At 41.6% G+C, this 23,780-nt stretch overlaps 1 protein-coding gene across 1 annotated transcript in view; it reads left to right on the forward strand.

Annotated features, from left to right (window-relative positions):
* The window catches only part of SLC66A2 (solute carrier family 66 member 2), a 559,480-nt gene that overhangs the window by 308,347 nt on the left and 227,353 nt on the right, over window positions 1-23,780 (forward strand). The window lies entirely within an intron of this gene.

A 23,780-nucleotide genomic window follows, 5' to 3' on the forward strand; every position in this document is an offset into this window, starting at 1 on the left:
ATTTATGGCTTTTGTCCATGCTTCTGTGTTTTTTGCTTCTTAGCTTTGGGTCAGCTCTGCTCTCCAGCACTCTGTGGTTGTTCTTAACATATATTCAGTAATCGCACAGACCAAGACTTTGTTTTTCTACATTTGTGTTTTCTTTCATTCTGCCTGTCTCAGAGTTTTCAATAACACTCATCACCACAGGATTCTACTTCTATATTTCATCTGTCAGTAAACATTGAGTTAATCTGCTGCCACGAACAATACTCTGCTGGCTCGTATATATACACGCATGCACATGAACACAAAATTAAAATGTATGATCACATTATTGCTAGTTTTAGATCCTTGTGCCTCCCATGCCTGATCCACATGCCATTAAAATCAGTAGGAAGTTTACCATAAATGTTAACAGGAATTTTAATAAACCCACTTTATCTAATGTGGTGATGGACTGATTTTTCTTGTGTGGTGCACAGAAGGAAGTAATATAGCACAGAAAGCCCACTTCCATGTTTCTCCTTCCATGCAGTTGCAGTGACCTGAAGGGCTGGTTACTGATTTTTGAGAGAAAAATACTCTGAGCAGGGCTGTGGCAGGTAGAAACTCTCTGCTCCATATTGCTAGGGTACTTTGGTCACTTCATCATAGTGCAAGTAAAATGCGCCCAGAACTTGAGGTTTCACGCACCTCCAGAACATGGGAGCAGCAGCAAATAAAACACATGACAGAGCCCTTAGCCTGAGGCTTCTTGGGATGATGGTCTCCTCTTGTTCTTGTCTTGCTAATAATAAATCACACATCACTTGCTGCATGGATGCCAATCAGGGCACCACCCATTCTTTTTTGTTTAGCAACCATGTCTATACAGTGATGCTTTATCTGATTATAGTTCTAACAACCAAAACATCTCTGGGACACATACTTCTTAAAGGATCAGTAAAATGTTGGAGGTCTACATAAGGTGGTCTAAAGTATTTCCATTGAAAAATATATAAAAATCTGAATTCCAGTGAAGGAATGGGCAGATAAAAGGAACTCAGACCACTGTGTTAGTTTTAATTAAATGAAAGGAAGAAAGAGCTTTTGTATATGTGTTACACACAGAATAAAACCCTACAGCTTTTCTGTAAGGGAATATTAATCTCAGGCTGATGTGAGTTTTGCCATAATTGCAGAATCAAGCCTATGTTTACATTTCTTTGCACATCTGAGCCTATATTTCATGCTCAAGTAAAGTTCCACTGAATATGAAGAATGGGAGCTCTGTCCATGTAGGAAGCTTCCAGTCCTCGGTGGTTACCCAAATTATCATTTTTCCCCATTATTTTAGAAGAATAATAATTTTGGAAAGAAGCAGCCATGAAAACAAGCAAACAAACAATCAAAAATTCAAATAGATGAGAATGTAATTTTCATGATGTTTTATCCAAGATGTTTCACCACCACCTGAGAGTCTTGGTCTAGAAGAAATGATATTGAAGAAACCAGTAAAGTGCAGCTCAGAGCAAATTATGAGCTGAAGTTTCCAGGAAGTGCCTGTGACTTGTTTCGTATTTTAACTTGAGTTGTAAGAGAGACAACAGGAAGTTTAGTTAACTTGTAAAAGAAGAATAATATTTTTATCAGTAAAAAAACCTAAAAGATTCTGTATTTTCTAAAATTTCTGAGATGTTGTAAGGGACAAAGGACAAATCAAGGTAGGCCACCTCACACAGTGGAAGTGTGATAGGGGTAAATATAGCTGACTGATGTAGCCCAGTGTGAAATGTTGATTTGGGACCACAAAACTGATGGGACTTTTCTCTTAGTCAGCACTTGACTGACAGTGGAGACCAAACCTTTTTACTGAGCGATCCCACCTTAGTTTGTGCTTTTTCCTTATTTAGTCCCATTCTTGCCCTAGGGATGTGAAATGTCAGTCCTTCCCCGCTTCAAGGTCTAGATGTATCAGTGGCCCTGGATAGTCTTCCTACAGATGTGAAACAGAGACTCTCCCTCATCCCAAATCTTTCCACATCTCATAATAAACACGTCCTGGCTGGACCAAGAAGGAAGACAACCAGAGAAGTAGGGGGTTCCTCTGTACAGAACTAGCCAAGTCTGAGCCTGATTGCTAACAGCCTTAGGAACATTGTCAGGGGCACTTAGTTTTTTGGTAGACCTGCACAGGTGCTATATTAAGCCCTAATACCAGTTTTCTTCCATAGGGACTAAATTGGGGAGTTAAATTTCTCTCAGGTAGGGGTACTGGGTTGAAAAATGAAGGACGTTTATGTCAGAATTTCCATATAGTTTTCCTTTCAGGAGAGGCAAGAAGTCTGGATGCACCAAAGGGGTGACCTCGCTGAAGTAATGTGCTTGAGCATTGCTGTAAACCTCAGACTGTCTCTTGGCACTGGTGGAATGAAAGACTTCTGCCAGATGGTCAGAAGAAGCACAACAAGTAAGTAACATCCTCTCCCTAGCAGGGATCACCAGAAAGAAAATCATCTTGGTTTACAGAAGTCTTCTGGAAGATACGGCATTTTTTGTAGCTGATGATGTTGACCTTGATCATCAGGAATAACAGATCACTGCCTGGACCCTGTGATCTGGACTTTGGTTCAGCTCCTTCTATAAACAGCCCCAGAGAGACACAAACTGAATAACCCTACTGGACTGAGTAGTACTCACTGTGCTACCTAGAAGCCCTAAACACTAAATGGTGATGGACTGCAGAGTAACATTACTTGACTTTAGACTTTATGTCCCTGACATTTGGAAATTACTTCACTTAAATAATAGTACTTTTGTTGAGGGGGCTCATGCAATTTAAAAAACTAACTGAATACAATTGACATCAAACTGTCACAGAAAGTGGTGGAGTACAGTGGCAGAGTACAGGATTTCCTCTAGCAAAATGTTAAAATGACCAAAACACCTGAGTGACATCTATTCTACTGCCAGTGAACTGGCATGGCAAGTATTTCTTGGACCCACAGCCTTGGCAACACATATAGCCAAACCTGTCAGGTGGGAGGGACCAAAAGGGGCATCAATGAAGAGAGGCCAAGAAAGCTGTGCTGGCCCCTTCCAGCAGTCATCACGGTGGAAACAACTGGCTCCAAGCAGTGTTTGGGAAGGTTAAAATAACAGGTGAGAACAGGAATGAAGGGCAGCCTATAAGAACAGCCGAGAGGCTTGGACAGTGCAAGAGATCAGAGGACAGTTTGGGAAAGGATAGACTGAAAATGTGTATGGCTGGTCCAGCTGTATTTGCCCACAGAGAGGTATTCAATCTCATATCCCTAGTGACATTACTAAAACCTCAGGTCTTTTTCTGCACACCTCATTTTCAGACATTGCAGTCCAGACAGGCGCTTGGTGCTGCTTATTTCCCCTTATCTGGCTGCTGTTTTGAGGAGCTATGCCATGTCAGTGAGACCCACACTGTTGGTCTTGGGGCTCTGTGCCTCACTAGTGTCTGCATGTGTGACATTAAACCAGCATCACAGGTATTCCATCCCTCCAGGCTGGAACCAGAGTTATTCAGGTGACATTCTACTTCCAAACACCAGTAATGTTGCTGGGCAGACTGAAAGCAGAATGTGGTTTGCAAATATGGGCCCTACTCTGTTTCCCTTTACATCAATGATAAAACTGCCTTTAACTTCTGTATTTGTAGTATCTGAACCTTAACAACCTGCTGAACTCCATATAATCAGCTCGTGGCAATGAAAGGCTTGTTCAGCACATCTGGAAAACAATTCACTGGAACAGTTTGGTAGCACTTCATAATCTCATTGAGCCCTATTCCCTGCATTTTCTCCTGTGGTCAGTTGGGAAACACTGGATGTGAGGAAAAAGATACTTTTTTTTTCTTTTCTTCTGTCTAATACACCATGCATTAAACTTATCCTCTTATTTCAAGGAGAAATGTGCTCCACATGAGATTGACTCTTGGGGCTCTAAGTCCCCACTTAGTGGCTGAGGAGCTGCTTCTAACTACAACGGAGACTAAATTACTTGCTGTTCTCAGAGAAGCAGGTGCCTGCAAGCACTCCTCTATGCACAAGAGAGAGGTTATTGAGAGGACAACTAGCAATAATGGAGCTACTTGTGGACTGCAGCTGGCTTATGTAGTCATATGAGGTTTTTTGTTTTATGCCTTTCTGACTTCCAGCAGCACTAGCGTTTTCTCCTCTCAAAGATAATAATAATAATAATAATAATAATAATAATAATAGCTTTCAGTACAACAGAGGTGTTCTTTTTCTGCTCTTAAAACAGAGGGAGGTCTGAACATGCAGATCGTAGCAGGTTATGAGTAAAGAAACTGCATGAGCACACAGAAGTGCTGTCTATCATGGCCTGAGTGAAAGCTGTCAAGTGCTTGTCTTCCTTCAAGTGACACTTCTCTCCAAGAAAAGACTGAAAAACATACAAAATTTAGAGGAGAATAAGGGAAGAAAATGCATTTGCTATTTGAAGTTAGTGGTTTAGACTGGCTGTGAAAGGTGTCCAAATGAAAGGGAGCTTCCATAGCTTGCAACGAGTTATCAGCTTTCCATTGAACTCATATGCTCTGAAAAAATGTTTGAGGATGCACAGAACTATGGCTATGCAAGAGATTGCTTTGCAAGAATTTTAATCCTTCTGGAGTACCAGGATCTTGCTGGGAACTTAAAATCCAAGCATCCAAGTTCCTTGCTGTGGTGTCTGCTTTGGGCTGAGTAGTAGCGGATAATTTACAGTCCATTCCAAAACTGCTGAGTCTAGACCGTGACTTAAGGAGACTCTGTGTGGAAACACTAGTCAGGCCTGGCTGTGTTCCTGTTTCAGGATGGAAGAAAGGAAAGCCGCACAAATCCAGGTGAGTGAATAACAGTTTCCTTTTAGTGCGCCCTTTGGCAGTGTGTCAGGGGTCTAAGTGACCCATACCATTCAGCATTTGCCATACCAACAGATAAGCTGGACTGTTATCACCAAGACCTTAAACATGAACTGCAGGGGTCCTAAACACTGTGTATCTTGCATGAGCATATCCGTAGGTCAGAAAACACTAATCTTAGCCTGATCTCATTGAATACTGAATTGCTGCAACTGTAGACATGACCAAGTCCATCCATTCATTGAAGTTTCCTGGAATAAGTGGTGGTTGAGAAAGAAACTCTAGTTTTAGAATTACTTTAGAAATAAATCTTTGTTCTTCATTGCTTTTTATGACTTTGTTAATGGTCAGATAAACAATTAAATAAAATCAGAAATGAGGATGTAAAAAGAAGGAGGCTCCAACCAAGGAGGGGAAGTATTGATTTTTGTGGCTTGTCACAACGTGAGGATGGGTCACAATGAGTCACTTTATTGTCTATGTACAATAGTGAGTGCAATAGGAACGTGATCCTGGGAGAATACCGTGAGAAACAGGAAGAAAAAAGAGGAGACATTAAGATCAAAGATGATACAAAAGTAGAGATGGAAGGAATGGATGTGGAAACATTAGAAGAAGAAAGGGGAAAAATGAACTGGAAACACTGCAGAAGCAGTAAATTAAGGATGGGATTTCCAAAAGTGTATCACTGTCCTAAGAAGTTGTAATTACTTTCTCATTGATGCTGGCAACAAAAATAAGTAGAGGTGGCAGTGTAAAGCTAGCAATGGGCACTTGAAAAAAAATCTCACCTTAGAGTTACATTGCTTTCGTACAACAGCTGCTGCAAAAATGATGTCAAGCAATACTCATGGCTACTAAATTACAGCCAGTGTCCACTTAGATGTTCTGGAAAACCTCAGATGTCTGGCATTAAGACACCCAGCGGCAATTACAACACAGGAACTTTTGAGGCCCTCAGAGGCTGGTTAGAAAACTCACTTGTTTTAAATAATGTAAAAATATACATTATCGTGGAGCTTAAAAAAACCTTTCTCAGAATAATTAAAATGAAGTCGCTGAAAGTTAAATTTCATTTACAAACAGCTTAGGCTTCTATGCACTCCTTCATTACTCTGGTTTCCTAAGTGCAGCAGTTAGTAAAAGTGCCAAGTTTATGTCTCTGCAGACTGGGCTTCTCCCTGTTTATCAGAGGCTGATCAGAGAGGAGGGAGTGGCACTGCGCACTTCCCAGTGCTGCCCTGCCAGCGAGCCCCAGCCCTGACCTGGAGGGACCATCGCTGGGAGTGAGAAGGCAGCTCAAGCTCCACACCTTTGAAACCTTTGGCATCTTTGCTGAGCCTAATAGGAAAGAAGCCAGTACTGCCGATGATGTTTGTGATGTGTCCTTTTATCCACAGGACACTATCGCTGTTCATTTCATTTCACATTTTGCATAAGTGATTGAATAACTTGCTAATGGCAACCGTTTTGGTCACTACTACCTCAAACGGGGTTCATCCCGGTTGTTCAGTGGCATCACTTTTAATCCCTGGACTCAAATATGAAGCAAGAAGTTTAGCGTCCTAAGACATAATTCATTTGCATTTCCACAAGGATCAGATTTTAACTCTAGCAAATGAAATATTTAGACATATTGGAAAGCTCAGTTTCTTATGTTTATTAGTTCAGAATGCAATAGTTATTAGCTAGAGAGAAGCACAACTGCAATCAAAAAGAAAACTAAATAAAACCCACCTACACAGATTTCTCACACTGGGCTCCGGGCATGACTCACTGGTTACGTATTAGGCGTTGTGGGTGGGTACTCTAATTTGTATGTGTTCCATTGTTTAGATGTGTTTTGTACGTGCTAATTCTGACTTTCTGTTTTGGCAAAATCTTAAAAAAAAAAGAAAAAACAAAAAACAAACCAAAACCCACCACCCTCTTGGGTCACAGTCATGAAACGGAGCTGCATTACCTCACCTGCCTAACTTGGGATCAGGGTGGGTTCCGCAGGGGAAAGGGATCAGTGCTTGCTCAGGCTCTGGGGAGAAGCCCACTGTCTGCAGCCTCAGCAGCTACCTGGCCACAGGCGGGTCTTTGCAACGTCTTACCCACTGCACAGAGAATCACTTTGCATGCTTTTTAGGCCAGATTTTCAAGACCAGAAGAACATTATTTTTGTGCTTTAAAGCATTCACATGAGAAATAACTCAGCCTGTAGTTTGAACTGCATGTCTGAGCTCAGTCTAACAGGCCAACAGACAAGAATATATTAAATGTTAAACAGAGAGGTCTTTTAAGACTGAAGAAAAGGGGCATCCTTCCAAAATGTTGTAATGACAGTGTATGCCTAGGCACAAAAAGCAAATGATCAGAAGAAGTCATAAGAAAATAATTTCAATTTAAAGTATTTTCTTGTCATAGAACTATCAATGACCATCTTCATTTGTGGAGCATAAATTATAAATAACAATTAAAATACTAATTGTATTCATTGTACAATATATTTATTATAAATACATAAATATAATATCTTTTTTCTGTTAAGAGTGAGGTAGTTTTCATGGCACTTGTCAACATGAAGTGAGAGAGACAAATAGGAGAGCAGGAAGAATGAAGTGTGTTGATGACTAGAAAAATATTGTGGTATATCTGGGAATCTGACTAGAGCTGCTAACCATTCTGGTCACTCCAGAAAAATGTAAGGCTCTCTCCTGCATTCACCTTAATATGTGCCTCCATAATAGCCTAATGCATGTCTCCAGATGCATTTTCAGGAAATCTCACCTGGCTTTACTGTGAAGTTTTGCAGGCATGGTTGGCTGTGTGAACTGCTGCAACCATCACAGCTGAGGAGTAAGCGTACAGTGGGTAAAACAGACCTGTGTCACTGTGGTAGCTATCACACCATCACTGGGTGACAGAGGAGGAAAAGGTTGGCTTTCTTTCAGGAGTTCATGCACAGCCTATCAAAACATAAGCAAAGTGACGAGTCAAAAACCTCCTGCAGAACAGAAAGAGCTGACGAGAAAACAGGTGTGAAGTGATGCCCTCCCAAAACATCTGAAGGCCCAAATGACCCTGTCCCATGCACACTTGGTCTGCATCTCAAAGCTTCCCACACCACTGTAGCCTTGTGTCCCCCTGGATGCCTCAAACTTCTGTGAGACACCACAGCTGCAGCTGACCTCACCAGCATCCCCGACACTACTGATGCCCAGTTTTGCAGGAGGCAGTGGCTAAATCGAAATCTTAAGCCTTAATATTCCACAGCTGATATAAAGAGGTACTCAACACACCAACATTTCTTGCTTCCCTTGTTTACTTCACTTACAAAATATGCAACTTCCTTGACCTTAAGTACACTCCTTAGGAGTGTTCAGGCTGAAAGGGGCTCCACATCAGCCAAAAATAAGCATGGTTGACCTTAATAACTACCTTCCTTCAATCGCAAGGGAAACACCAATGCTGCACCATTGTGTGCATCACTTTTCCTTGACGCCTACATATGCAGTGAAAGAACTGTGTAAGTTAACCCTTTCACTGCTGTTACGCATGCAAAACCTTACAGATTTGAGCAGGCTTTCAGGTTTATTTTCAAGGGGATACTTGTGGGATAATTCAGGTCATTCAAGTTTGCCACTACAACAGAAAATGACACTCATGTCTCTTCTCACTATTTGTTTAAATATAAAACAGCGCTCAACTTTACAGCAGCAGTTTCCTGTTTAACAAGTATTTAAATGAATGGCTCAGTAGGTTTTACCAAGCACACTTGGCGGCACTAAGGATGCACAGCTCAGAGACTAAGATCAAACAGCTCTTCCTGGTGCTGCTGAGGCAAACAGCAGGTAAACAGGGCAGAGTGATGCTGCCATCCCATGCGTGCTGCAAACGGGGCTTGCTGGCAGGTTGTCTGCAAAGAAACAGAGGAAAGTGCAGAAGCATAAAGCCAGAGGGACTCTATGGCCTGAGTGAATCTAGGAGAGAAACAGCAGACTTCCTCTTCACTCTTTTTGAAACACACATCTGAAGAAAGAAGCTGCCTTATTGCTCAGACACCCCAAAGTAGCTGGGTAGCTGGCAATAAAATGCTGCCCTTTATCTTGCTGCTCCCTATTAAATGAGGGCACTGGCTTCTGAACCGGTCCCTGAACTGCACTAAATAGGCAGGGGAAGGTGGACCTTAGGCCAAAAGGGATGAGTCCAAAAGGGATGATAAATTTTGGCTTGTCAGGGCGAGAGTTTTCCATGTTTCTCACTTTTATATCCAGTGTGATTTCTGTGAAGTCTATGAAATTATGTCAGATCTAAAAGAGGTACAACTCACAGCAGAATTTCATCTTTACTACTTAATACCGATTCCTCTTAATTAATACATTATGTCAGGACCAAAAGCATGCTGGGTGCCTATAACATTCTCATTTACTTTTCTGTTTCTTATAATTTTATTTCATATTGCTTAAACATTTCCTGTAATTGGACCTCTGGATACCTATTGACTTTCCATAAAACTGGCTGAAAACTACCACTCTGTTCTTGTATTTTCACTGTTATTTATTCAACTGTAGGTTCCTTAATGTTTTAACTGATTGCAGCACCTCATACATATGAACAGCTCTCAGACAGAAAACATTCTTCCAATGACATTTCATATCAAGGAGGTTACTGCACTGAGATGAGATCAGCCGCCTTGTTAGAGGCATACGGAATTCAATTAAATGCAAAATACGTAGCACTGTGCTAATTGTCTGCATTGCAGGGAGAGAGCACAGCATCCACTTGATGTAAATAAAAAGAGCAGTAAAGTGTCAAAAGCAGACCAGTCCAAATTAAGATAAAGTGTCAGAATTTATGGAACTGACATGAGATGCATCACTATATGAACACTAAATGGGTATGGTCAATTATTGCATTCATCAATATAGATTCTGCATAACTCACTACCTAAACAATTTGCCATTCAACATCCCAGAAGGCAGAGCGAGATTTTTATTCCATATCACTATGGCAAACTTAAGCTGCTGAGAAATAAAGGGCTATATTTGGGAAAACAGCCATTGATTCTGGCTGTCTCTGGGTTGTTTTGATGCTTTTTATTTTTCAGATATTAGCAGTTCTGGGTGCTAAGAATTCCTCTTTAAGTTGCTGGAAGCAAACCCCACAAGATACTAAAAACTGAATGAGACTCTAGAACTCGACCATGTGGTTTGAACTTGTAAGATAGCAGAAACTATGAGTGGACTTGTGTTTAGCTCATTTTGCAGTCAGATGAGACTGGAGGCTGTTTAATATCAAGCTGCAGTAAGCTTCTTACCACTTGTGCAGAACTAGAAATAAAATTATGTTTGCCTACAGCCTTACCATGCCATTGTTGGGTTAAATTGTCTGTGTAGTTGTCTGATTAAAATACATTAGAACTTTTGTGCAAGATGAAAAAAACAATCTTTAAGGGTGTATTTTTAAAACCACTCTTGCCCTCTGTTTTCAGTTTCTGTGGACTGAGGCATTGTTGCTTCTGGCTTGGCTTATCATGTAAGGCTTCTCATGACAACTTGTAGCCTTGATGGTTGAAAAGATGGAAACTCTATGTAACAGGGCACCAGAATTCACATTTCACAGAGGATTTTGCTGGGAGATTGACAGATATGACTTCACTGCCTCATGCCTCTCGATCAAGAGAGAATTGCTTCCAACCCATAAAAGAGAAATAAAGTGCTCAGCTGCCAATGATATTCTTTTGTTGATTCATACATGACAGGTAACTTGGATTAGATTGCTCATTATGATTTGAAGGATGTATTGTGGTAATACCTTTAAGCTCACTGAATGGTTGATAAACTTTGAGGTTAAGAAGTTCACTATTATCTCATGCACTGTGAGGGGGGAGAAAGTGCACTGATGGAGACCTGCTGGCCTCATTATGGTGCCGCAGGGTGAGCCTGCCTTCCCTGGGGTGCTGTTGAAGCTCACTGGCCTGCGTTTGCCTGGTGTGGAGGCTCAGCATGGCCATGATCCCCTGTGCCACGCTCGCTGCTGCTGGGGACACGGAGGCCTGGCTCAGTGTTCAGTTGAGGGCTGCTTCTGCTGCCTCGCTGCAGGAGGGAGGCTGGGGAGAGGAGCATGGGGGTCAGGCTGATGGGGAAAGTGCTCTGAAAGATTGGCTGTCTGTGGTTAAAAAAATTGGAGTAATGTTTGCTTTTGGAGCATTGGCAATGAGTGCCGAGTTATACTCTCTTTTAGGTATTAAGTCTTAACCAATAAATGATGACAGATACCTAAAAGGGAGAGATGGAAACCACACATGGTAATTTTGATAATGAACCCTTCCCTCTCTTGCTTTCAGATCAGCTCTTTTGGAAACTGTGTTACGGAGTTTTTGGCTACCCATTCAAACTCAGCATTTTTTACAATACCATTTCCTCTCATGAGGCACCAGCAGCTCATACCAGAAGCCATTTGCCTAGTAACTTGAGGCTATGACTAAGAGAGGCTTGGTCACAGCTCCTGGGCTAACTGTAGCTCTTATCCTTCCTGCCTTCCAGCTGCATCTGCTCAAACCTTAACCAACATCTACTCCCTCGAGGTGGCATCAGGCAAGGCTTGTACCCCCTTCTTGTTATGTGTGACTGCCTCAGTAATAACCTGACTTACCTTTAGCATCTATGGACAATGGCAGTCAGGAAACAAAACCGACTTTCTAAACCAGAGAAACAATGACATGAGAGAGAAAAGTGATACAGCCTGCGTGTCTGCCTTTTCCTAGAGCTTTATGGTACCCTAGAGAGGGCTCCAAATCTCTCTGCAAGATGTCCTTCTAAGACCCCTCAGCAGCTGTCTCCCCCTCCATCTCATAAAAGAGATTTTCTAAGTATTCAGCAATCTTTCAAAATCTAGGTTTTCAACTAAACTATATATGTCATGCTTTATTACTAGAGTAAAAAAAACCCCATGATGTAGCTCTCCAGCTTTGCTTACAACCCTTTCAAGCATAAGCCAGTGTTTGTGTCTCTGGAGATGACCATGCTGGATCCCCAGCCACTCCTCCAGCAGCCCCTGTTGCATTCAACGGCACATAGGTATAAAATAAACACCCTGATAACCTCTATGATATACCAAATCCAGTTCATGGATGAATTACATTATTATATTGTATAATGTTGATTATTACAAATCAGTTTAATATCTGCTGCAACACTCCCTTGGACAATAGATATAGAAGAGCCTAAAAAGTTGCTAAGATTGTTAACTAAGGCATTAAAGACCATGTGGCATTACACAGAGTAAAAGAAAATTGAACTGGCAAAAGTATATGGATTTAGAGAAGGAAAAAGTGAAGACAGAGAACCAGTTACTTACATAGGGAATTTGAAATTTAACTCCATCACTTGTAATGATGCTACCAGAGAAAATGTACTGGCTTGCATACATAGAGACAGCAATTTTTCTATTGGTACATCAAACCAGTAAAATATTGAATTGTTTCATTTTTTTCTTAAATAAATTAAAAGCTTGGAATTCACAACCAACAAACTTTTTGCTTGCCATATGAAAGATACCATCTGTCTTATCAAACTAAAAGCAATTCATATAAAATCTTGAAAATGCCAAAGGCAATAGCAGCAGTGTTTCCTTGCATGATGTTAAATAAATGAAGAAATCATCTGTTTGAACAGATAGATTGCAAATAATGACATTTTATAGCTTAACTTACAAGCCTTGGCGATCCTTACATACTTTGCTCTGGTAGACTCTGGGGCTTCAGTATGGGGCGCTGCTAGATGACCCCTGGCTATTTAGAGATCCTGCCCCACAGAAAGGGAACATGAGAAGCAGTTTCTGAAATAACTTCAATGCCAACTGCCTCTTGTCTTTCCTGTTTCTCTGTGTAGTCTACAGATGCACACTACTGCAGCTTTTTAAAATGCTTTTCTCTTCCTTACTGCATCAGAAATAAAAGCAACAGAGAGAACCATGAGACCTGGCTGCAGAGAAAGGGCTGAGAAGGACAGGGAGCCAAAGGAAAATACACAAGCCTTTCCCTGTATCATTCAGTTTGGTATTATCAGCATCACAAGTAAAGCACACTCAGAAAGTACTGCCATTTGTGAGCTGACTGCTTCCCTTTACATCCTCACCTGCAATATTTCTAGTCTTGGTTAGCAGGCTTGAGAAATGTTTCTGTTTTTACAAAGGCTTTTGTGTTTTGCTCACTGGGCATGCGCAGTACCTTCTGGCTTGCCTTGCTCCTGGTAAACCTGCGTGTTTCCTTTGTGCGTGACAAAGGTGGAAAGGAGTCTGCCCAGGGACCAGGCTGTCCCGCTGACCTGCCAATGCCACCAGCAGCACAAACATGTTTCCCTGTGAGCCGGCTTCCAGAGATCAGCTCTTTGCCAAGCCATTTGCTGTGGCCACATGCTGCCTCTGGAGTTTAATTATACCCTTCATCACACAAAAGCAACTAATTCATGCTATAAATCATATCTCGACATGCAAACTTCTGGCGTCTCATTTTATTTCAGTGAAATTATTTAATGCAACTGACTTTGAGGTGAGGAGCTCTTTTATGTTGTTGATGTTTAGAGAAAGATTAATAGATTATTTGTTACTGGTTTAATAAATGCACTTCACAAACTGCAATCAACTGTCTCCTATTAATTTCACAGCTCCTAATTGGCTCAGGGTACAGGTTCTATTTCCAGTCTGAAACGCCAAGCTTATGTTTATTAAAACATAATTACCTTAATGTAATTGTTTTGAATTATTACATCTCCATTAAGTAGGACATAGTTAAAACAAATAAAAACATTCCTTGATCAGGGCTGATTTTCTAACTAATTATGGAAATGGCCACAGGAAAAAATCCCCAAACCCCACACTTCAAATTAGGTTGCTTTATTCATGTGATTTAATCACAGTTTTTGTACCCACATTGAGGCTGTACTTTAAAACTATTTTTTTCACCTATAGTTTCTGCATCACTCCACAAACTTTGAATATACAAAGTTCACTATTTCAGGGGCAGGAGTTCAGGGTCTGCCCATTGTCCAGAAGACTAATAGCAAAGACTGAACAAAGCAAATGTCTCATAGTTTCGTGTCACCAAACTCCAGGCTTAGACTGACATCAGAAACCTCAAATTTGTGAAGAGTATTCAGCAAGGAGAGTTTAAGTATTTCAGTACATCAGGGTTTCCAAAAGCCAAAATTGGTTCCAAATGTGCATTTTGCAGTTTTCTCCTATCTTTAATAATGTACTTGCAGAGGCCAAATCTGTAATGGATTGGCAGGAAGGGGTAAGAAGAGATGATGATCAACTAGCCTAGAGTTTAAACTTTTTAAAAATTGGCTTGCAATGGTGCAGTTTGAACTCATTTCTAATTTCCAGGAAACTTGTCTGACCAAATTCAGTTGTTTTACATAAATTCCACCTTCCAGTTAGGCTGTATTTGAAGACCTGGATGAATTTTCACTTGCACAAAACCTCAGGAGTAAGATTCACAAGCCAACCTGTCTTACTCCTGTGATGGATCCAGATCACTGAGACTTCCAGTGCTCTCAGTTTCTCTGGATAGAGATATCCATCCAAAGAGAGCGGGTACCTCCACTTTAAAATATTTTTTACTGTAATTTTACTACAATCCTTGCTCTTCTCCACCCCCAAAGCTACTGAAGCAAGCCAATTTTACTCTTCCTATATCCCTCTTGGAACAAGCTCTCCCAAAATCACACCAGTGTTCAAGGTATTTTAGATATTAGATGGGTTCTTCATATTGCAGAGACAATAAGTATTGGGCCAGAAAAGCAGACTTGTCAGAAAGAAATCTTGTCTGAACAGCATCACAAGTTCAGAGGATCTGAGATTAGTGTGATGTGGCTTGCAGCCTTCAATAGGGACACCAAACAGAGGTCCCAGTTTCAGCCTAGATTTCTTTTCCCAGGTCCTCTGCTCACACTGGAGGTGGCACTAGGTAGCACTGCTGTAAAGCTGGAGTGTGTGAAGCAATATAAACCGTTGTGATTTCAACCCTGCTGGTGCTCCCGATTTAACTACAAATCTCTCAGCATTCAGTTTTTTAATTAAAATGACAGGTCCTAGATTTATGTCTGCTTGCAGCCCTCATGGGTATGGAGAAGAGCTTTGAATACTGATGTGAGAGCCACCTTAAAGTGTAAGAGTGAAATAATCTTTAAAAGCAAATAAAAAGAAACCCATGTTTGTTTTCATTAGACCTTATGACCATTAAGTGAGTCCCATGATTTTTCAAGACCTGATTCATGTGTTTTGAACATAAGGGTGGAGTCAAAGAACAACTATGAATTAGTTCTCCCAGGTCATGCCGTCAACTGAGCTGTGTAACAAACTCAGCCGTGCAGCCCCTGTGCACATCTGGGAAACCGAGGGATGGCTTGGTGTAACTTAAGACTAAGCCGTAAGACTTATCTAGAGACCAGAAAAGGAGGGTCAGCAAAAGAGGGATCAGCACTTAAATCAAGTTGCAGGAGCAGTCTCTTTGGCAGGAGTTACAGCAGAAGGGTGCTCCTTGGATGGAGTGCTGTCAGCATGGCACAGGCTTGGAAGGAAGTTCTTTGTGAAGGGAGTTTGCAAGACTGAAAGGGCAGTGAAAGAGCAGTCCTCTGTGCTCACCACTGCCGCAGCAGCAGCATGGGATTTCCAGAGTGCCTCCCTCCCATCCCCACAGACATCCCAGAGACAGTGTGTTCAGAAACTGCAGCTGCCCCACCAGACCCATAGCTCTTGCAGTGCAACAACTGATTTCCATGTTTATGCACCTCTCTAAGTTATTACCATCAAGAAAGCAGAAAGATTAAATCCTGATCTGGTTAGTGAATTACAGTTTTGTTTTTCTAATCAACTGGTTTCTGTTTCTTCATTCTCTAATCCTTGCCGAGGTGTCTGTCGCTTTTGCTCTTCCATTTTACCTTCGCAGTTGCTGATAGTTTAAGCTTTGTAGTTAAGGAATGGTCTTCCTTACTCAGCATGTGTATGAGTACATGCCTCAAGTGAGGTTGCTCAGCACTACCATAATACCAACAAATCGTAGTATTCTCTGCTCTATAAACTGCAGTGCAATTTTGTAGCTGCAATAACCAAAATCTTATTTAATATGGGTGATTTCTGCCATTGCTGTCACTTCACAAGATAAGTAGCTCTAGCCCTAGATACTCAAGACAAGCCTTACACCAGTGATACCCACATGTACTCTTGTGGCAAGTGATGTCCCTTATGGCTACAGCCTGGAGCCCTTTTCTGCACTGAAAAAACATGGATCTGAAGGAACATCTTTATAATTAGTCACATCACAGCAGAGAGGCTATGGTACCCTGGCAAAGGTGGCAGCCGGCAGCAAACGACTTTCAAAACACTTCATTAAACTTGGTCCTGCTCTAATTTTGAGTGACTGTGAGGAAAGAGGTTGGCTGAGAGTAATATGTAGGCTCAGTGACCTGACCTAGGTGATATATGGCAGCTCACTGGCCTGAGGTTTTACATCCCTACCCACACATTATAACACTCATATTTTCAGGAAGCTCTTCAGAGCTTTTAAGGAAGATTTAATGCACCACCAGAAGGGATTTTCTAACACCATTTTCTGTCTATTAATTCACACTCTTGTTTTCCCTTTCTCCTTTGCCTGTGGAGGCAGGGGAGGCTGTTAGATGCAGAGAGTGGTGCATGGTGTTCTAGAAGGAGCAATGGACTTGCCCTTTGTTAGATGAGATGAACATCAAAGAAGGGTTGACGTGTTCAGGAAAGACCTGTTGACTTCCTGCTGGCTGCAGCACGAGGGCCATGGCAGGGCAGCGGAGGGAAGCGATGCAGCAGTGAAAATGGCACAGGGATGGCGTGAATAAGGGGAGCTGCCTGCCAAATCCAGGTGGCTTCCACAATATGGCTAATGAACACTTGGTACAACCACAGCTCTGCTCACCGGCTCCTGAACAATGGATGGTCAGTGGATACAGTGCAGGATGACAGAAGATGAGAGGAAGATCTGAAGAGGCTTTGCAGCCCTGCTCGTGGGGCAATGGCCAACCCTCTAACATGGAACTTCATCTTAATTAGGTGAATTCTATCTAGATTAGACTACTCTGCTAGTTAAAGAAGCGGTTTATCCCCTGTGTGAACCTCATAGACTGCCTCATTTCTTCTATCTGTCGTAAATGCAGCAACAATGACTCTTTTTCCAAAGAAGCTGTAAAATCATACACTTCATAAAGACCCATATCACTCTTGAACAGGGATGGTAAAATCTTCGCCAAGGTATATACAAATAGCCTAGCACCTTTTCTGACATCCATTATCCACACTGACCAGTCAGGGCAACCCCTCCAGACTCAGGCCAATAATAACATAAGGAGGTTATTAAATATTATTCATTACCTTCAGTGGAACAAAATATAAGACTAATTCACAGTCTTGGTTCCAAGAAAACATTTGATAGGATCCCCAGGGATTTTTTTGTTCTTTACTTTAGAAGTTTTTAATTTTGGCTCCAAGTTTAGATCATGGATAAAAATGTTTTTCCAGCAAACTATGCCTTGGTGATAACAACTCAAAATCCCTCACACCTTACCTCCTGATGTGAGAGGAATGAGGTAAGAATGCTCCTCTCCTCTCACTATATGTGCCATCCTAGTCACGCTCACCAGGTTCTAAGTGAACAACTGGGAGGCAGCAGTACAAGAAATTGTTCTTTCAAATTGTCTTGGAAAACTAACTCAGCTCTTCCCAAAGCATTTCCCACTTACTCGTGTCACAGCTAGGACTCAAAACCAATCTACCATAAATCGGTGGCCATTTCTATTGGCCCATTTTTGTTAAAAGTATACATAACCAGTGAATTCTTATGTGAAATGGGTTTGAAATATTTTAGTGTAAAGAGTCTAATAGAACTACATCCTCTATTTCAAGAAAATATACCAAGTCCATTAAAAAAAACCAAACCACTGAATGCGAACATCTGGCAGAAAACTTTCTAAGAACATTTGGTCTTATATTCTTCTCAAACACAAGCACTTTTTTTAACCCTTGCTCCTTCACTCATTCAAAACCACAGATAAAAACATGAAACAAAGCAGAGAATTTCTGTGCAAAGCCAACCATCAAGATAAAGTGTACAGCCTTTTCTACTTTCTCATTAAGTTAAAAAAAAAAAAAAATAAATGAGGCAAGGCCATTGTGAGTGGTAAAACCCTGCCCACCAAGTAATTTTTTGCACCTTCCCTTACCAGAATTTTCCTCTTCTAAAATAAAATGCCCATTCTCACTTGTGAAAACCTCAGTGAAATGACTGGGAGACTGGTGAAGCACTTGATCCTGCAAATGCAAATTAACAGCAGCAGCTCACACAAATTAAGCTCCTTAGAGCTGGGATATGTGCTGGCACATCCCTCACTCACTGCACCTTACACTTGGAAGCCATGGCTCCAGCTGCATGTTAAAAAGATCCTTAGCTTATACATTCCTTTTAAATAACAGCAAAACAAAAAATGTTATGGCCTAAGTGCCAATGGAGCCCATCATCTACAACCAAAATAAAACAGAGGCTTTCCTTAGCTGGCATTGTTCACCTCAGTAATATTTTTAGGAAAAATAGGGAAATTAATGTCGTCAATGTATGTTGCCTGGTATCTTGTGGACCTTTGCAGCATTATTTTTGGAGCACAAATGCTCACAAGAGGTGCAATGGAGGCCTTGGACTGTCAGACTCACCACCCCGCTGCAAACCTACAGAGTTACAGGAAAGGATTGAAGACAGAAAGCTGTCTTGGAGACTGTGAACTGACTGTAAGGCTAGCTCCACCCCAGCTGTCCATACTTTTCCATTACTGGAAACAGGTACTAAACTGGCACTTGAAGAAACTAGAGCCATCTTATGCTGCTTCTTAATCAATTTGTATCAGTCATGGAAATTCCAAATATGGGTGAGGTGAATGATCCAGTGCATGGCTTCAGGCCTGAGTGGTCATGATTAAGGCACTGTTTTATTACCTATTAACTTGATTTTGATGATCCTGGAAAGTATGTATACATGAAATTATTGATATAATTAATTCTTTCTAAGGTTCACTAGTTAACATATGCTGACATATTCCAACAGTGACAGAATAAGTATATGCATGGAGACATTTCAGAGGATGAAAAGACGGCAGCACTATCTACTTAGATCTTGGCTTCATAAGAAATATGACTGGATGTAACACTTCCAATACTACAACACGGTTTATTCTCCTAAGCCAGTTAAACAAGAAATGTTTGAAACTGCTGCAGAGTTTGGACAATTTATTTTAACTGATTGAATGTTAGGGACCGTGTTTTAATTTGTCAGTTTAGGCTGTGACATTCTTAAAGAGGATAAACTACTCAATATGATCCACTTCAGCACCATAAAGTGGGTTCCTGAACTGGGGAGACTGGATCAACTACCTCAGTGTCTGAGCTGGGGGAAATCCTGTCCTCTGTGGTCTGCAAGGCCATCCCTGGAGTCAGCGCTGTGCCTGGTCTGGAGTGCAGCAGCAGGGAACCAATGGCAGCAGGTGGCTCCCCATCATCATACTGACAAAGTGTGCATGGCTGTCAGCCCACATCCTTACAGGTACTGGGGTACCCACTGCTCCAAAGACAGCTTGTCTATGCACTCACTCTTTTCTCTGCACTGCAGTTATCTGTGATTATCCATTTCATAGCCCGCTTGCTTTTACCTTCTGGATCCCAACCTATGACTTCAGTGGTGTGATGACTAAGAAAGATATACCAGGGTTTTTTTGAGCCTAATTATGAATGGGATTAACCGTTAAGTAGGAACCTTAACTGCCAAGATTTCAGATATAAAAGCAAGCAAACTTCTGCTCTAGTGAAAGCAATAGTTAACTGTTTGGGTTTTTTTTAATTACTGACAGTAAATAACTCTAAAAGGGGATATCCTGTCAAATTCTAAGAGACAAATGACCTTGATTTATAACAGCTAAAAAGAGCAAACCTGGCATGCTCTCTATAATTCCACAGATAGAACCACTTTATGGAAAGAAAGCTGTATGAAACTGTGCTTCTACTGCACTGGGGTTATCTGCAGAAGCACCCTTTGAGCACACCACAGATAGCTCAGCTCTATGGAAGTATATCAGCAGAAGTAGCAGTCCAGATGACCTACATCTTAGCAGGACATTAATAGGAAGCAGATACTAAATCTGTATATGTGTCAGGGGACGGATGTATTATTGGCTTGAACAAAATTTCAAAGACCAAAGTTTCACCTCACCAGTCAGACGAAGGGAATGGGCAATTTCCCTTTGGAAACCTTCTGTGATCTGTTTAGTGACTCGGTGTAGACAGCAGGCAGACCCATTCAAAAGAGTGTTAGAGAATGGAAAAAGGCAAAGTTGAGAAGGGGTAGAAAAAGAGTAAGCATTTTTATTAAACAGCAGAATATAAAAAAGTTGGGGAGAGGGTGGGTTGGAGGATAGCCCATGCATCATAGTAAATCCATTAGATGTCTCATTCCAGTGCGTGAGTTAGCGGGAGATAATTAGGAGCTGAAGTCTCCTCCAGCCAATCAGCCTGCAATTTATGGTATATTTAACCATTCCTCAGTGATGAGGAGTCCTGGGCAGGCATTCTCAGAGAGTTACTGCCTTCTCTGCAGCCCTTACATCACCATCCAAACTCTGCAGTCATCATCTAGAAATTTATAGCTCAGACCTAACTACTGTTTCTCTAGACAAAACGCTACACTATTTCTAACCAAGAAGACAGCTTGTGATGATATGCAGCTTTTAAAAGTCTTGTGAGATCCTGTATATATGATAATGCACTGTTGGCAGATTTTCAAGGAGAGAACTGCAAAAGCAATTGCATTGTTTTGAGGAAGAGACAGCGATTAAACTTTGGTTTTTGTGGCTTGATGAAGAACTGACAGAGAAGAGAAAAATTATGAGGCCAAGTACATAGCTGATATTAAATTACCAATGCTTCATCTACTTATCCTCTAAACAACCACTTGAGATCTCTTACTTACTGAAACAGTTAAACAAAACCTCTAAGAATATTTAAAGCTAGCCACAGGCATTTCACGGAAGTTGGTGTTTCCCAGCTCCCTGTAAGACATTAGGGCTTCCCTCCTACACCTTGACATGCTTCAGTTAGAAACAGCTGAAGGCACCAAGCATTTAAACAAGAGTCTATTTACATTAAGCTTTTTTTGGTCTACAACTTTTCCACTGGCAGTAGCGATGATGAGAGTCAGGGTAGGCAAGACCTCAGGCAATTTAAGCATCTGTCCCCACTGAGAGCACATCTGCATGGGATGGTGCTTGAAAGGCCAGTAGCTTCAGTCTGTGCCCATTGCCCCTCATCCTACAGTTGGGCACCACTGAAAAGGAGTGTGGTCCCATCCTCTTGACACCCACCCTTGAGATATTTATAAGCATTGATAAGATCCCCTCTCAGCCTTCTCCAGGCTGAACAGACCCAGCTCTCTCAGTCTCTCCTCATTAGAAAGATGCCCTAGACCCCTAATCATCTTTGTAGCTCTCCACTGGACTCCCTCCAGTAATTCCTTGTCCTTTCTGACAGCCAGTCTTAGCAGTAAAGACGGAAGCGAAGAAGGCATTCAGTAACACTGCGTTCTCTGTATCCTCCATCACCAGGGCACTCTCCTCATTCAGCAGCAGACCTATGTTTTCCCTAACCTTCCTTTTGCTGCTGATGTACTTGAAGAATCCCTTCTTACTGTCTTTGACATCCCCAGCCAGATTTACTTCCAAGTAGAGCTTGGCCTTGCACACCGCATCCCTGCATACTCCAACAGCCTCCTTAAATTCCTCCCAGGTGGTCTGTCCCTCTTTCCACATTACATAAACATCCTTCTACCACCTGAGTTTGGACAGGAGCTCTTTACCCATCCATGCTGGCCTCACAGCAGCCTCCACTTTTGCAGGTGGAGGGGCAGGTTGGGGAGAAAGAAGCCTCATGGTTCAAGGCATCAGTCCTGCAGAGCAGATGAATCCTCTGGTCGTCTTGGCTCTGCCTGCAAAACAGGCACACATTGAGACATTTATATTCCTTGAATACTGTTTCCAATGCTGGTGTAATCACTCTCTTGTAAAGAAGTCACAAGATACTGTGCCCTATGCACCCCTCTGCAAGAACTGACAACTAGGTTTGAAGGCAGGCAACTGTACAAATTTTGTTCTTAATACCTTTGAATCAGATCAGGCTGTTAAAAATACAAGTGTCCTCTCTGTGATTAATATTTTTCATTAACTAACATGTTTGTGATACTGACTGGGCAGTATCTCTAAGGACACAGAAGACAGTCACCAAAGCTGTGTTTAAACACAGTCAATTTTGTGTCAGTTTATGTGCTTCACTGTATTAAATAACATTGCTGACCTCGTTGTTCTTCTAGTTTAACCACAGAAGTGACCTGATTTGAGGGTTGTTGCAAATATTTAATGAGTTATCCTTGCCCTAGCTCATGCCCAAAACCTTTTCCTAAACCTCTAAGGAAAGTAAAGGTGAGCTCCAGCTGTGGCAAAGAGGGTGAAATAGCACAGGCACTCTAGTTTCTGGATAGCTGTATCACTTCTCTGTCTCTCATGACTACAGAGCATCTCTCCAGCAGATGTGGCAGCTGTGCCTTCTTCCATACGCTCAGACTAAGCAGAAGGTAGGTGAAAAATGGCTGCAAAACCTCTGAATGCAGATGCTTCACTTGGCCTGACCAGCTGCTGCTCATGCACTTGTTCTGTAACTCCCCAAATCACCCGACATGATTGATCTACTTCTGGCTGAGGAGACTGGGAGAAACCAGTTAGAAAAGGAGGAATGTGGGAAAGAGACACAGAAGAAGAATGGAGGTCATGAACAGAAACAAAGTGTGGGAGAGGGAAAAAGGCAGAGGGGAATAGGAAGAAAAAATATTAATATAGAACAATATTCAACAAGAAGGAAAATTACGTGGAGGGAAAACAGACATTGGGAAAGATCCAAGAAAGAAGAAGAGAAGGAGGTGAGGACTTGGCAAGGAAGATAAGCAGTATCAACAAAAGCAGTAGATTTCTGATTCTGTCTTCTAGAAAACTTCTGCCAAAATAAGATAACACTTAACTATAGTTACTAATATTAATGTGTGTATGTGGACAATATGAAGGTAAAGAGGAGATTACCAAAGAATATAGCTCTGGAGGGACATCAGGCACCAGGGAAAATTGCAGGAGGATGATCCAGCAGTTTTTATGAAGGGGAGTGGAAACTCTCTGTGACAACCTGGGTGGCAAATTTGGAGTGGAGGCAAAACTCTTTGCTTCTGCTCAGCTGTGGAAGAGGAAGGGCTGAGCAGATCGTCAAAAGAGCCATTGCCTTTTCCAGTTTCACAGCAGGTTCAAGTGAAGGTGTCACAGCGGGAACAGACTGTTTTCATGGCATATTTTGAGTCAGAGGAACCAAATTACTTTTGAAGTTTGCATGCCAGTGTTGGCGGTAATTCAACGATGGTTTTGCATAGATTTCAGCTGAATCAGCATTCATAGTTAATACAATCTAGTGGATGCAGCACTGCAGCAGAAGGATATTCCTGCTATTCCTAGCCGGTATACTGGGCAGCCTTGAACATGTGAATTTCCCTGTCTGTTCCTCGGTTTCCCCATCCATAAATCAGGTAGTGGTACTCACTGATTTGCTAGGGTACTTTGAGATCCACAAGAGAAAAGCACTAAATAAGAGCTGGGTGGGACTAAAATTACCTTTTCCTCCTGTGTACAGAGAACTATTTTTTTTTCTTCATTTTCAAGGCTTTCACATGTTCTACACATTGCTTCTCTGTTCAGCTTAGTAACAGTATCACATCAATAGGCTTACCTTCTCACTTGTTTTCTTTTACTTCATACAAATGCTGATATTTCATATCCTA

The sequence above is a fragment of the Streptopelia decaocto genome, assembly GCF_964273445.1.
Source record: "Streptopelia decaocto genome assembly, chromosome: 2".
Classification (NCBI taxonomy): domain Eukaryota; kingdom Metazoa; phylum Chordata; class Aves; order Columbiformes; family Columbidae; genus Streptopelia; species Streptopelia decaocto.